This window comes from Mesoplodon bidens (assembly GCF_964165515.1).
Source record: "Mesoplodon bidens genome assembly, chromosome: 4".
NCBI classification, from domain to species: Eukaryota; Metazoa; Chordata; class Mammalia; order Artiodactyla; family Ziphiidae; genus Mesoplodon; species Mesoplodon bidens.
In genome coordinates, this window is record NC_138160.1 from 99,967,260 (window position 1) to 99,976,612 (window position 9,353).

General features: G+C 45.0%; 1 protein-coding gene across 5 annotated transcripts in view; it reads left to right on the top strand.

Annotated features, from left to right (window-relative positions):
• LOC308615712 (uncharacterized protein) overlaps window positions 1-8,936 on the top strand; it is a 53,192-nt gene extending 44,256 nt beyond the window's left edge. The window contains exons 1-3 of one of the 5 annotated variants that reach the window (XR_014015538.1): window positions 1,061-7,433; window positions 8,180-8,296; window positions 8,851-8,936. The gene's annotated coding sequence lies outside the window, so the exon portion shown is untranslated. Of the gene's footprint in view, window positions 1-1,060; window positions 8,297-8,850 lie in introns of those variants that run through there. The other 4 variants (XR_014015539.1, XR_014015540.1, XR_014015541.1 and 1 more) reach the window with 4 other exon arrangements.
• Window positions 8,937-9,353: the final 417 nt, after the last annotated feature.

Genomic DNA, 9,353 nt, shown 5'->3' on the forward strand with positions numbered 1-9,353 from the left:
GATAAACCCAGAATAATTTTCCAGTGTAAGTATTCCCATGCAGTATTTGGTCTTACTTTTAGTGTAAGTATGGCCCGTACAATATTTGGGACATACTGATACTGAAAAATTACTTGTTGTTTATCTGGAATTCAAATTGAACTGGATAGCCCATATTTTATCTGGCAACCCTGACATGGGTTAGTGAGACTGTGGTTTACTGTGGTTTGTACAAAGCGGGTCTGGCATTACTCAAGAATGTGTTACAAGTGTGGTGTGTATGACACGTGACTGGTTCTTATAGAGGTATTTAGCGATGGCTGAAGTTAGCTGTGTTTGTGCGAGAGTTGAGGAGATACATATATATATAGTGTGTGTGTGTGTGTGTGTGTGTGTCCTATATATATAGTGTGTGTGTCTATATACATATCTCATCTCCAGCGTTTGGTGTTGGAGGAGAGGATTGTGATACAGGTGGGTTGTATGAGAACGTAGTACAGGAGGGATGCGTGTATATACCTCCATGTGCTGTGTGTGGTTTAATACGGAAGTTATATGTGGGGTGTGTGATACTTTTGCTGTATCAGAGTGTCCATGGGTGTATGAGTTACTGTCTCATAAAACACCCCTACCAAGAGTTCTCTATACACTCTTACATACACCGAGTGTCAGCCAGGTCCAGGCAGGGTGTCAAGAACTGTACCACGCAGAGTTTATATCTGATAAGCACTCTACCCCCATTCATCCTGCTCTTCTCAGCACTACCCCCTCCGCCCACCCCCCCACCCCCCACAGGAACATAGAGAAAAATATTCTGAATGGTCAGGGGCAGTCATTGCCTTCCCTAGCCTGTCCCAGCCACTGCCTGAAAATCTGCCTGCTGTCTAGAGCTCCATTCCCAGGGCCCATCCTACAGTCTCCAGGGCCCTGGGCCTGGTAGGAGCTACTGGGCTCTAATCTGGGGCAGAGACCTCTAGCTGGAGCTCTGGGGTGACCACCCCCTCCCAGGGCAAGGTACTCGCCTACATTTAATGCACGCAGGCACCACGTGGCCCGTGACTCTCAGAGCTCCCCGCAGGACCCTGAGGACATTTCTCACCCTCGCCCACGCGGTCTCAGTCTCTGGAAAGCCCTTCCCTTCCCTCGGTCTCCTTTGGGAGATTCTTCCTGTTGAAGGAATAAAACCTCCTTGCTTTCAATATGACACCATCCCTAGGCAAACAATCGTCTTTCGAAGTGCATTCCACTTGTCAAGATATTTTTCAACAGGGCCTTCAGCTCATGGGGCTTCTCTTTCCAGTTGGTAAAAGAGGCCAAGCAACTCATGGGTCTCTCTCAGCATCCTTGCATCCTTCACATCCCCCACCTCATGACCCCAGGGAAAGATCCAAGAGAATAAGAGAGAAATCGGGGACTGAGAAAAGCTGCACCTCTAGGTCTGTGCAAGCAGGATGCAGCCTGCTGTGAGTCCGACAAAGCTCCAGGCCCGGCAGCCCCAGGAGAGAGTCCTCAGACCAGCGGAGCTGACCTCCCATCTCCCAGGGGCATCTGGCCGTTCTGTGCCGTCTCACACCACAGGGAGCCTCCGGATGGCTACGGCAGCATCAGTGAGACAAGGTCTCTCGCTCCCTGCTTCACAGGTGACACGTTCTCAGTCCCCCTCTTCCTAGAGAAGGTTCAGTTTGGCAGAAACCCATGTGCCCCAGACAAGTTGCCCCCCACATACCTCCTCCCTTCTGGGCAGTTTCCTGGGACTCTTCATTTTCCAGGCGTTTCCTCTTTTGTTGCCGTTCCATCGTACCAACTAGAAGTCTCCCTTAGAAGATGCCTCAAGAGACGTCCAACTCCTCCTCTCCCCTACAGGTTGGCCCTTGTTGGCTCTTGGGCAATCCGTTGAAATGATTCAATACAAATAAAAATAGTCAAGTCTCCTAAATGGCTGAAAAACTTGTACCACTTAGTGAACCAGCAGTGCTGCCTAGTGCTCACCAGGGCTGTTAAGTTTCCAAGGTTGCCAGGCGCACAGCAGGATTCTGTGACCTCAATGATGACATCAGAGCATTCTGTGGACCTAGGTTCAGCACAGTCTCTGCAATAGCACAGGCCCCGTTTTCAAGAACAATTCCTTTTTCCCAGCCGAACCTTTCCCGTGAAAGGGAAAGGTTCATACCATATCCATTATAAATTGTATCATACCGTATCTATTATAAAATGAACATTTTGATTGGAGATCTTTTAATGTCTTTTATATAGAGATTTAATATGAATATTTTAAATGGTCTCCAGTTTCCCTGTGGATTATTGACATTTTAAACTCTGCACTTCAGTTTTCCCTCAATCCCTGTAATTTTGTCACGGTTATTTCTGTACTTAAAGAGGAGTAACAATATAATTGATTTCTTCATTTTTTTCCCATCTCTTTCCAAGGTACTGGATTTGATTGTGTCTTACGAATGAGTGAAAAATGCTAGTCCTTGAGTCAGGACATTGGGCCCTTTACCAAGTAACTCAACCTGTCTGGGCTTCAGCTTCTGTATGTGCGAGCAAGAGGCTTGGCCTAGCTGACTTTTCAAATGCTGTGTTTCTTTGATTCACTCTCACTTACTGATCTGCTACTTAAGAAGAGGGTCTCTTCTCATAAAGTGAGAACAGTCGTTTTCTAATCCTTGGGTTGGGTGGAGTTTTTAGTGGTCGTACTCAGTTTGTTAGTTATATTTACTTTTACGTATGCTTAGCTCTAAATTTAATTTATATGGCTCTTGTGACTATTTTTAGATCTTCTTTTTTTCTTATTTTCTTTTACAGTTTCTAATTTGTTATCGCCAGTGTAGAGGAGCCTGATTGATTTTTAAAATGTATTGATCTTGTATGTGTGTGCTTTGTTGAACCGTCTTCTTCGTTCCTGCTAGTTTATCTGTGGGTTCTTTTGGGTCTCCTAGATAAATGAGCATATTAAATGTAAATAATGTGTTCTTTAGATAAAGTTTATTTTCTTGCATCTCTCTATATAAAAGCAATATGTTGAATTGATTTAAATATTTAAATACTTACATACCTGTTATCACAATCTAACCTTCTTTATCTTCTCTTATTTTCTTCCAATCAATATTATGTTTTCAAGATTTATCCACGTGAATCCATATAGATCTAGGTCTTTGATTTTTGACCGTTTGGTATTATTTCATCACATGCGTATAGCATCATTTATTTTCCATTCAAGCATTATTGGACAATTGGATTGTTTCCCTCCCTTCTCTAGAACAAACAACGTTTCCTAGAATATCCCTGAAGATGTCTGACAGTCGAGAAGGGCCAGGCTGCCCGAAGGATTGCTACTTGCTTTTAGCCACGTTCCAACAGGCCATCTCCAGCCAGCAATTTGAAGCACAGCTGAAATGAAAACTCCCCCAAATGTGGAGGTCGTAGGAGCTTCCTAGAATGTGGGAGGTTCATGATAGGCATCCTGCTGGGATCCCAGGGGAGTCTGAGCTGGCCTGAACCTCATCTTCCTCCTCCACCTCTCAAGAGAAATGTGGAGGAAAGAAGACTTCAAAACCTGTGAGTAGGCAGAGGGAGAGAGATTGGGGGCCGAAGCTGCAACTGAGGTCTTGGAGTGGGCTGTGAGGACGCAGAGCCTCTAGAGAGCCAGGCTCTGCCTTCTGAGCACTTCTCCCCTAAGGCTGCTCGTCATTCAGGTGATACCAGCCATATAGAGCCGACTCGGCCCACACTGTCACAGAAAGCCTTATCAGAATCTCTTCTTCTTCATACACTCTTGTGTCTGTTACTTGGTTATTGCCTTTGGTGCTCCACTGATGTGAACCACAGTCGCCAGGGGATGGAGGACACTAGTGACCCATCTTGCTCTGTGGCCTCAGTCCACAGCTTGAGGGTAAGGGAAGAGGCCAAATGAAGGTCAAGAAGGAAAGATGGCGTTTGAAGAGAAGACCTGAGTTAAGGGTGTCTTCTCAAGGCTTGATGAATGAAATGTAGCTCCAGTACCTGAAGTCCTGCTTGTTCTCAAGGCTGACCACGGGGCTGGGTGGGCTGGGTGCACTCAGTGAAGGAACCGTATACACTTAGTATTTCCTTGCTTGCTCACACTTGCCCTCGTCTGATACACACTCTGCAAGACTGATCTTCCCCTGAAACAACTTTCCACCTGCCACTGTCATCTCGTGAACATTTGCTTCCCCTTCCTAGTGTCCCCCTAGAATGCCATTGCCGCCAATTCATAATTTGATAATCATGCTTCTTACCATAGTCTCAGCAACTTCTGATAAATTTTATTCACTTTATTCCATAGTCTTCACACATCAGTAATCTTCCTTAACTTCCTAGCTGCAGGTTAACCCATTCGGAATCATTTCTTTTTCTTTCTCTTCTTTGGCAAATCCCTTCTATCTTTTAAGGTCTTTTTCTTGTCTCTCTACCATCCTGCCTTCCTGAACTTCTTTTTTTTCCGTTTAAGTAACCTTTCAATCTCCTTCCCCAATTTCCTCATAAACATTGAGAGTTTATTCCTCACACGTTAGAGAGCGGTTTATGAATGGCCACGCATAATGGACTCAGAATGAGTTGGCACCCCCGAGGTACCTGTCTTGCTGGGGAGCCACAGGTGGAGGGCTGGCTGCTGGACACATGTTTGCATGGAGTCAGGCTGAGTGGCCTCAGGGTGTTTGCTCTGCACTTGTGTGTGTTTCTCCCTAGTTGGTTTCCTTGTCCAGCCACCTGTGACCTCCCTCCATCCAGCCCAGGGAATCCTTCTCATCACAGGGGTAGGACGTTTGTCTCGTTTTCCATCACATCCTTTCCCCAAAGTTTGGTTGTGAGTTGCTCCCATTCCAAAGACCTTTCCTCTTTGAAGAGAAGAGAGAAAATCTTTTCTCTCCTTTTCTCTCACTTCACTTCTGCTCTAGTATCTCCTCCGTCCAGAATGGCCCCCTGACTCAAATGGGTGTAGATCCGAAGATGGCAAGAAATGCCAGCAATTCTGAAGTAATAATACGGATGTATCAGGAACACTTGAAAACCTTTATCCCGCCACATTCAAAAAAATTGCACTTCCAGTGTATTCAGAGTCTCAGTGTAGAAACACAAATGATGTAGAAATTGAATGACACTCAAGTTTTTCTATCCTCCTTTCCTGATTTATTCTAATCCTCCAAGTTAACATGATTAACTATCTGTTATGTAACCTTTCAGACATTTTCTACACATGCACACTTTTCTTTTTCTCACATAAGAGTGTGAACTAGGTCACTTTCAACATGCTGTGATACTGTGATTCACTGTCTCCCACCGAGTCATCCACTGATAAAGTAATCTGTTTCATGGAGAAATATGTCCAATAGCTAATAGCCAATGTCTGTGGAGTGCTTGCTCTGTGTCGGTTTCTTGTAACTACTTTACAGATCTTTTGTACAAGGTACCCATGGACCAGGTACAATTATAACCCCCAAGTGACAGATAAGTGCAGATAAGTACAAATAAATACAGAGGCCAAGTGACTTGCCCAAGACACTGGAGCAAATCAAAATCCATGCCTCTGTAATCATTTTGCTCTATTGCCTCTGTCTGGGAGGCTTGATGATTTGGCAAGTAAAACCTTAAATATCATGTTCCATTTTTATATCTCTGACACAAGCGTGGGGCTGTGATACGGGGTAACTAACCTGACTACTTTTGAAAACCCTTATGCACCTGGATGAAAGTAAGCCAGGGACTGCAAGCTCTAGATTTAAGGTTTCCTAGCAACTTTTAAAAAGAGCTTCTTGAATGCAATTTATGTAATGTCAAGTCTAGGATGTAGTCCAGATAGTAACAGAAAAATGGAGATATGTAGAAAAATAGTTCAAGTTGACAAGTATTGGGAGTGTAGTAGTTTTGGGGCCAGCATGTAGACCACAGGAGAACTTGCTGTTTCCATCCCAAAGGGAAGAGCCCTACGTTGCAACTGCCAAGGTCCCTGGGGCAGCAAGTGTGTTCACTGCTTAGTAAAGAAGCATCCTCAGTTTGATAGAATCATATGGGAGCCTTACATTTGGTTAGCCGTTCTACATTCTTGATGTAATGATATTTTCAGGGTGTGGGAGGGTATCAAGCTCTGAAAATACCCTTGGAGAGATTTGCTTATTAAGTTTGGCTTTTTCAATCTCCCTACTACTTCTTTACTAAGCACCAGGAGGTTTCCTTCACTTTTCAGAACCATGTTGTTTTTCCCTTGTCTAATGAACTTTGAAATACTTTTGGATGAGCTATTAAATTTGGGAAAAAATAAACATCTCTTTAAAACAAGGAAGATAATAACAATGACACGTAGAAAGAGCTCTAAAACAGAGAATATCCTCCATTATGGCTAATGACTGGGGGTGGAAAGTTCGTGCTCGCTGTCCAGGATGTAGAAATAAAAGCTGAGGAGGCGCTGAGGCATCTCCTGGATCTCTATAAGCCTCCATCATTTCTGATGAGTAGGGTTGACAGATAAAATATAGGCTGTTTAGTTAAATATGAATGTCAGAAAAACAACGAGTACATTTTGAAGATAAGTATGCCCCAAATAGTACATAGGATCTACTTATACTAAAAATAATGACTTATTATTCATGTGAAGTTCAAGTTTAACTGGGTATCCTGCATTTTTATTTAGTAAATCTGACAGCCCTACTGATGATCCACAATGGAGGCAGTTGAGGAGCGGTACATGCTGGCTCTCGGACAGTCAGGAATGGCTTCAGCAGATCCAGGTACAGTATGAAATTCTTTTTGGAGGTAGCTCAGAAGCCATGGCCAGCCCTTGACTGCAAGTACTGCCTCGGGTTTCCCTGAGGTGGGGTAAACCGTCCTCTTAATGGCCTTTTGGTAAGTCTGGAAGACCATATCCAAGGGGAGCCCCAAAGTCAGTTTCATCCTCACAACCATGTTTCCAATTCCTGGAATTGGCTGCATGTGACTCACAAGAGATAAGGAGGTTTGTGAAAATTGGGAGTGTCATAGCTTGAACCCTTTGTAGGTAAAGTTTTGGTGTTCTGAGAGTTTTAACAGGAGCAATGTGAAAGACTCCAGGTCCCCGGGTAGATAGAAATAATCCTGTTCTACTTCTGTGTATGGGACAAGTCTGTAGTAGCTCACAGAGCAAATATCTGGTCTTAGAAAGACTGATCCAAGCTTGGATGTTTCTGGTGACAAGGCAAGGTCGTGAGTTTGAAGTTCACCTTTTATGGTTGAGGAGACAATGAAGTTGTCAGAAGGGCAATCGTGGAGGAGACGTTGGCTTCATCCATTGTGCAGGCTTGTATATGTGGTTCTATGTAGATTGTGTTTCAAAGGTGGAGCTTGTTTACAATTACGAACACTCTCTGACGTGCTTTTTGGACCTTCATTCCCAGAGCAAGAGCAGTGCCGAGGCCCTAGAAATGCCATGGATACTCTGAGCTGTCAGTGGCATTTCCCAGGTACTGTTCCCTTGGTGCTGCTCCTTGAAATGTCCAAAGGGATTATCATCTGTTTTGTGGCCGGTCCTAGCATTGTGAAAGGAAGCTGCTGCACCGGGCTCAGAGGATTTCGGCTGTGGTGGGAGGAGGAGGAGGAGTACTACGACTATAAATTGTATCACACCATATCTATTACATCTTGAGAGTGGGCTTGGGGGGTTATGAAGGGGGACTTTTATTGTACTTTTATACATTGTCCCCTTGAAAATAATTCAATTTTTAAAAATTAGTTAATTTATTTTGGGCTGCATTGGGTCTTTGTTGCTGCTAGCGGGCGTTTTCTAGTTGCAGTGAGCGGGGGCTACTCTTGGCTGTGGTGCACGGGCTTCTCATTGCAGTGGCTTCTCTTGTTTGCGGAGCACGGGCCCTAGGCATGCAGGCTTCCGTAGTTGTGGCACGTGGGCTCAGTAGTTGTGACACACGGGCTCTAGAGCGCAGGCTCAGTAGTTGTGGCGCACGGGCTTAGTTACTCCGTGGCACGTGGGATCTTCCCAGAACAGGGCTCGAACCCATGTCCCCTGCATTCGCAGGCATATTCATAACCACCGCGCCAGCAGGGAAGCCCAATGATTCAGTTTTTTATAAAGAGAATATTCCTAATATTCTTCCAAAAGTTTAAAAATACATAGTTGGATAACACTATGAAAAATTAACTGACACTTTTTTTATTATTTCTCTTTGCTCCCTGGATTTTTTTCCCCCTCCAGTCAGCTAGGCACTCTGAGTTCACTGCATTAGGAAGGTAAAGACTCAGCAGAAATGAGGGAGAAAAAAAGAAAATCCTCAGCTTTGGAATGTTCAAAACAGAGGCCACAGTAGAACAGGTGAGAATTCTGTGCACAAAAAATAAATCTCGTCTCAAATGTAACAAAGTATTCTTTGCACTGGGAGGCAGGAGAGGGAGGGAGGGAAGGACTGAAGGAGAGAGATCAGTGTGGCCAGGGACATGGAGACTGTGCTTGAGGACGATAGGCCCAGGAAGAGAATCAGAATCTGGGGAAGATTCAGCCTGCACGCGATCATTGCCTCCAGCCAGCACCCTCATCTCAGACCTCGGGAAATTCAGAGAGAGAGTGGGAGTAGGTCAGGAGGGCCACGGGCATAGTCTGTGTGGCAGGGGTTGTGGCCATTCCCTATTTGTGAGGAGTCCCCAGCAATTTGCAGGCCTCTTCTAGAAAATGCTGGCGGACGTCTCTAGTGCTTATGTGAAAGCTTGTTCACAAACCTTGAAAGATACAGATGTAGATGACAGATTAGATAGAAAAATGTAATTAACTAAAACCTCCAGGAAAGGTTTGGAAAATGCCCTTTATTGCATAGGATGTTCATATTGTCATATGATGTTAGACTGAGTGCCGGTCCCTTCATCCTCCTTCAGACCACGGCGTTCTGTCTGCTACTATCCCGAGGGTCCTTTCTTCTCCCTGGAAGGGATAAAACAAATGAGGTAGAACAGGAAGAGACAAGAAGCACTCCAAGCTCTGCTGGTCAGGGTTACCCTCCAGCGTTGCCTTAATGCTCAGAGCCACACATACCACAGTGAGCTTGGCTCCAGATCAACTACCACGCAACGAAGGTTCTGGAACACTTCCATATCTCGGGGAACCTCATTTCCACGTGACTCTCTTTCATATTCCCCTTTGTCACAGAAGGCTAGGTACAGTGGTCCAGGTGAGATCTCAGCTCAGGCCCAAGGCTCTCAGACCTCAAAGTTCCGGTCCTGCAAGGGCCCCTGTCCTCTCTTCAGACCACTCCTGGCTCTCTCTGCCGACAAGGAGCTGCTGGTGGTACGTCCTCTAAGAGTTGAGGCCCATCGTGCAGACCCTGAGAAAATTCCTAGGAAAAGGCTCCACCTTCTTGTCGAAGTCAACAGAGCTCAAT